We start from the raw sequence: 6,000 nt of genomic DNA, 5'->3' as shown, positions 1-6,000 counted from the left end.
GGCAGCTGAGCTTATCTTTCCCCCCTGCCCACGTCCTGGTACCGGTTTTTTTGATAACAGTTTGCTCTCCCTTTCCTGCTGCTGATAACAGCCTGTTTTCCACAGCTTGATCCTCCCATTGTCTTGCCTTGTCTGGATGAAACATATCTTTATTATTCAGAATTCCTATCTAAGCCTATAACTTACTAAGAGAGAAAAGAATATAGTGAAAGCATATAATATATATTTATCAGAATAATTGTGAAAAGCCAATATTTACAACATGAATTCACAACACTTGTTATCTTACTTGCTCTACTATCTTGCTTGCTTTACCTAGACATCTTGCTACAATGTTGCTTGTGGTTAATTTTTTGTTACATATCACTTAGGTTTCAAGTAATAATTAATAAGACAAGTATGTAACCTGTAGTCGATAAACACTAGTTCTTTTGTTTGCTAGAATGCATAAATAATTAGAAGTTTTGATAACTGGAGTACATGTTTTGCAGAGTGATTCTTATGTACCTCAGTGTTGAATAAAGTAATGTCAACTTTCTAACTTAACAAACTGGTTAGAGAGAGATTATTTCCCATTTTTTGGTGACAGTAGTATTCTTCTACATGCTTATGAGTAAAAAAAAATGAAAAAAAAAAATGACCCTGTCTTTATTTTTATTTCTGGGAGAAGAGTTCAAAATATATGCCAGAAACAGACAACCTGGGTTTCTTTTCTCTACATCAAATGTAAGTTGGAAGGGGAATTTTAAAGTGGACATTTGGTAGATCTGGTTTTATATTTTGCAACCTTCAGCACTCATTATGCCTCCACCCCATTGTATAGGATAAAAAAATGTGCTTAGGGATGAGAGGGATGAAAGGTTTGTCTTTAGAAACAAGATGTGGATCTGCTGATAAGATGCAACTATCACTGAGAGACAACAGAAACAATAGGATAGATTCCACTGAAAGATGAAAGAGGCACTGAAAGAGCACCATGAATTATGAATTCCACAAAAGTTAAGAATTAAGAAGGGATTATGCATTGCGGGGTGGGGGGGGAAGGGAAGGTATCCCAGGTATCAGGCGTTCCAGGAAGCCTGTACCTCTCAAGTACCTCAGCCTATGGGGAAAGAGAGAAGGGACATACAGCCGGGAATTAGGATAAAAGGAGGCTGGGCCCTCCAAAATTTTGAGAGACCCCAGGGGAATGCCCCAGGGCCTCTCCCTTTATTCGAATAAAGTAAAAGGACTCCTCTGTCTCCTTTTTGGACATAAATCTCTGGTTATTGTGGATTAATTTTCCTGACAGGGAAGATTAGTTTCTAAATGAATGTGTCTGAAGGATCACCTCAGGGTCAGATCAGCATGCAGAAACCATTTTCTGCCAGGACTGGAAGACAGCTATGATGTATCATAGTGCTCCCCCCAAGCAGTTCCCTCAGCACTGCAGGAGCTGCTGAGCGCTCCTGTGCAGGAAGCTTTGAGAATGCAATAGCACGAAAGGGGCTCTTCAGATCTTTCCCTCTTCTCATTCATGGCCTGTGAGTGATTTAGTGCCCCAGAGGTTAACTTTTTGTTACCATTTTCCTCCCTTTAACTTCCTTCATTTTTCAACACCTCCCATCTCTACCATCTTCTCTGACATCTGTTTTGCCTCATAGATCTTTTGCTTGTTTTCCTTCTTTTTTCCCTTCTCTCTCATCTCCTTTTTCATTTTTATTCTTGCTGTTGTTTTCTTTAGTTTTCCTCCTCTTTTCCTACACGTTGTTGTTAGAAAGGATTCTTGCACCCCCTGGTGCTCTTGCATTTTGTGAGGTAGGAGAAGATATTGTCTCTCTCTTCCCCTGGTAGATCATTATTCAGAAACAGAATGTGAGAGAAAGACGGATATCTCAGGTCATCCGCAGCAAAACAGTTAAAGAAGGGGGTGTGGTGTGTGTGTGATCAGGGAAAAGATGGCGATCCTCCATTGTCTGCCTAGGGGCACGAGACTCACAAAGCAACTTCCACAGCAATAAGAGTTAGGCAGAGAGAAAGAGGTGACGGACGTCGGGACGTTCCTGTAAGTTCTTACAAGTAAAATCCAGTGTCTGGTTTGGTATGAGAGAGAGTCTCATTCGTGTATACGTGTGCATGCCTTTTATTCCACCATGTTTCTGTGAAATCCATTCATTAGGACAGGCGAGGAAAGAGGAAGAAACGGGGGGGGGGGGGGGGGGGGGGGGGGGGGGGGGGGGGGGGGGGGGGGGGGGGGGGGGGGTGGGGTGGGGTGGTGGTGGTGAGGAAAGAAAGAAAGAAAGAAAGAAAGAAAGAAAGAAAGAAAGAAAGAAAGAAAAGAATGAAAGAAAGAAAGAAAGAAAGAAAGAAAGAAAGAAAGAAAGAAAAAAAGAAAGAAAGAAAGAAAGAAAGAAAGAAAGAAAAAAAAAAAGAAAGAAAGAAAGAAAAGAAGAAAGAAAGAAAGAAAGAAAGAAAGAAAGAGAGAAGGGAAGAAAGAAAGAAAGAAAGAAAGAAAGAAAGAAAGAAAGAAAGAAAGAAAGAAAGAAAGAAAGAAAGAAAGAAAAGAAAGAAAGAAAGAAAGAAAGAAAGAAAGAAAGAAAGAAAGAAAGAAAGAAAGAAAGAAAGAAAGAAAAGAAAGAAAGAAAGAAAGAAAGAAAGAAAGAAAGAAAGAAAGAAAGAAAGAAAGAAAGAAAGAAAGAAAGAAAAGAAAAAAAGAAAGAAAGAAAGAAAGAAAGAAAAGAAAGAAAGAAAGAAAGAAAGAAAGAAAGAAAGAAAGAAAGAAAGAAAGAAAAGAAAGAAAGAAAGAAAGAAAGAAAAGAAAGAAAGAAAGAAAGAAAGAAAAAGAAAGAAAGAAAGAAAGAAAGAAAGAAAGAAAGAAAGAAAGAAAGAAAGAAAGAAAGAAAGAAAGAAAGAAAGAAAGAAAAGAAAGAAAGAAAGAAAGAAAGAAAGAAAGAAAGAAAGAAAGAAAGAAAGAAAGAAAGAAAGAAAGAAAGAAAGAAAAAGAAAGAAAGAAAGAAAGAAAGAAAGAAAGAAAGAAAGAAAGAAAGAAAGAAAGAAAGAAAGAAAGAAAGAAAGAAAGAAAGAAAGAAAGAAAGAAAGAAAGAAAGAAAGAAAGAAAGAAAGAAAGAAAGAAAGAAAGGTGTTTTGTTTGAGAGACGTCTCTTGCACGAAGGAGGAGGTGCTGGTAGTGGGAAGAGGAAAGCGGTTAATTAATTTTTGTTACATTGAAGGGAGAGATAAGCGAGATAGGAGGAGAGCTTTTAGGGTGGGGGGTGTTTGTGCGCTTTCGCGTGCTATGTCCTGATGGTGCTGTGCGTGAACTTGGATTATAGACGGGAAAGCCACAGAGGAGAGAAAAGCTCCGTGGTGGCACGACTCAGGCAATTGGGTGACCTTCTTTCTGTTTATGTCCCTGTCCCCCCTGTCCCTCTTGCAAAGCTGGTCCCTCACAAAGATATTTATGCTCCCCCCCCCGCTCTCCTGACACTGTGATGTGAGAGGTTCTGGCTCCGTCCTGGGTGTGCTTGTCTGTGTGTGGGTAGTGGTTTCTTTGAAGGACATTGTTTGGAGGAGGACGACAGCGTACAGCTGGAGAGCAGAAGGCATTACACACACTTTTACTTCCCTTTCGAGAAAGAGAAGGGGAGAAAGAAAGAAGCCCACTTCTCGTTCGTTCTTCCGACATCTCTATCTCTTAAGTTAGACAAGGAGTTTTCTACCACCCCTTTCCCCCATCATCCGGAACAGCTTTCTTGTCTTTTCCCCTCTTTCCATTTCTTTATTTCGTTGTCCTCCATTTGTAAACTGTTTGGTTTGGTTTCAGTTTAGACTCCACAATACAAAGCTTCTCTCCCCCACACGCATGCATTCTACGATATTTTTATGTCTTTTAGAATAACCCACAACCGTTGTGGTTTCTATCCTACACACAGATTAGCCTGGAGTTTCCCATAGATGTGATCTGTTAAGAACCCCTCCCCTGCCCCGGCCACCGTAAGGGGGCGGGGGGGCCTGCATTCCTTTTCTAAGGTTTGGAAATACACCTACAAGTCTGAGTGCTTTCTACTGCTATTTTAGTGTGACTGTGTGTGTGTGTGAGTGTGAGTGTGTGATGAAGCTGTTTATTTACATGTATAAGAGGAAGTGACTAATTTGGCAGAGAGCTGTGATCTGAGTCAGGTAAGCCATCTCATGTTCTCTAGCTCCACCAGAAAATGGAGGAGAGCAAGCGGGCTTCCAGTAAACAAAGCTGAGATGGGAAATGATACTAACATTATGGATCTCTGAAGTTAAAAAAAAAAAATTTTTTAAGCTTTGCTGCCAATCCCCCTCCCCGTGATTCTTCAGTTTTTCAATGTACAAGACTGTGATGTTCATTCTTTCTGATTTCATGCTATCAGTAAATGAGAACTGGAGGAAATTGCCTGAATTATAGAATCATAGAATGAAAATTTTGTTGTTTATAACTCTTATGCTTCCATGCTGAGGTCACATTTCTATATATTTGGTTAAAGTTAATAGGATTTAAGGGTTTGATTAGTTAGCTAAAGAAATAGTTTTTGTGTGTAACACACATAATATTAGGAGGCAAGTGCTTGTATTCTGAGGCTTCCCAGCTTCTTGCAGAGAACATTGCAAAATCAGTTCTTTCTATGCAGTGATGATGGCCTGAGTTTTGGTATTTGATCTTCTGATGCTCAAAAGCATTCTCTTTTTCTGGATGTATTTTAAAATGAAACATTTTCCTTCACTCATTAAGTTAGAGATTTATAATACTAGAAAGCTTTCAGGAAGCTTCTCAGTACCATAAATACATTCCTTGGGGGGGGTGGGGTGGCAACTTTTGTGGTCCTCTTTTTTTGGTGTCTTACCATAAGTTTTTTAAAAAACATAACAGTGTTGCTGGAAGCTTTTATGTCATGGCAGTTGAACAGGAAGGGTTGTTTTCTGGGTTTTTTTTAAGCCTACCTTTTCATCTGTAATAGTTTAGGGTGATGCCACATGTGGCCTTACTTTTTTCCCCACCAACATCAATTTGCATATCGGTTGCATAGTTGATGCAATTCCTCAAAATTTCAAATTAAATGCTTTAGTGTCAGAACATTTTAAAGTACAATTCCATTGGGAAAGTATCAGATGGAATACTCATAAGAGCTCAAGAGGAAATGTGAAATATAGATGTATATATAGTAGAAATGATAGGATGAAAGATCAGCAAATGAAGAAAATAACCATGCTTACATGCATACACCAAGAATAGAAAGATGGTTAGTGATGAACTTCGGAATTTCAGCTTCTGCTAGGTTAAAATTAATGCTTGTTTTCTTTTGTCTAGCAATAAATTGTTACAAAGGACTTTTATCTTTGAAATTAAGTCCTTTGTAAGGTGGAGCACAATGTAGTATTGTCAGGAAAATTAATCCACGAACACCAGAGGTTTATGTTCAAAAAGGAGACAGAGGAGTCCTTTTACTTTATTTGAATAAAAGGAGAGGCCCTGGGGCATTCCCCTGGGGTCTCTCAAAATTTTGGAGAGAGCAGCCTCCTTTTATCCTAATTCCCGGCCGCTTGTCCCTTCTCTCTTTCCCCATAGGCTGAGGTACTTGAGAGGTACAGACTTTCTGGAACGCCTGATACCAGGGATACCTTCCCCCCCCCCCCCCCCCCCCCCGCAATGCATAATCCCTTCTTAACTTTTGTGGAATTCATGGTGCTCTTTCAGTGCCTCTTTCATCTTTCAGTGGAATCTATCCTATTGTTTCTGTTGTCTCTCAGTGATAGTTGCATTTTATCAGCAGATCCACAGCTTGTTTGTAAAGACAAACCCGTCATCCCTCTCAGCATCATATATATTTGATATTACACTGTTACTGAGTAAAGAGGGGGAAAGATAACTGTTTTTTCCTGATGTGATGGTGATGGATGCTATTTTCCAATTTTAGTATGGGCTTAAATCATGGCCCACTGAAGGAAATTAGAAGTTCCTCACTGAACTGTGTTGGTTTGGGTGATTATAAATGC

At 39.4% G+C, this 6,000-nt stretch overlaps 1 protein-coding gene across 1 annotated transcript in view; it reads left to right on the top strand.

Annotated features, from left to right (window-relative positions):
• Positions 1-1,968: 1,968 nt before the first annotated feature.
• The window catches only part of LOC148183394 (zinc finger protein 462-like), a 157,336-nt gene continuing 153,304 nt past the window's right edge, over positions 1,969-6,000 (top strand). Inside the window, 1 exon segment of the mRNA XM_088061466.1 lies at positions 1,969-2,044. The gene's annotated coding sequence lies outside the window, so the exon portion shown is untranslated.

The sequence above is a fragment of the Pseudopodoces humilis genome, chromosome 12 (assembly GCF_049639895.1).
Source record: "Pseudopodoces humilis isolate 2021_Gansu_Grassland_sample_001 chromosome 12, ASM4963989v1, whole genome shotgun sequence".
Taxonomy (NCBI): domain Eukaryota; kingdom Metazoa; phylum Chordata; class Aves; order Passeriformes; family Paridae; genus Pseudopodoces; species Pseudopodoces humilis.
This window is presented reverse-complemented; position numbering and strand designations above follow the sequence as displayed.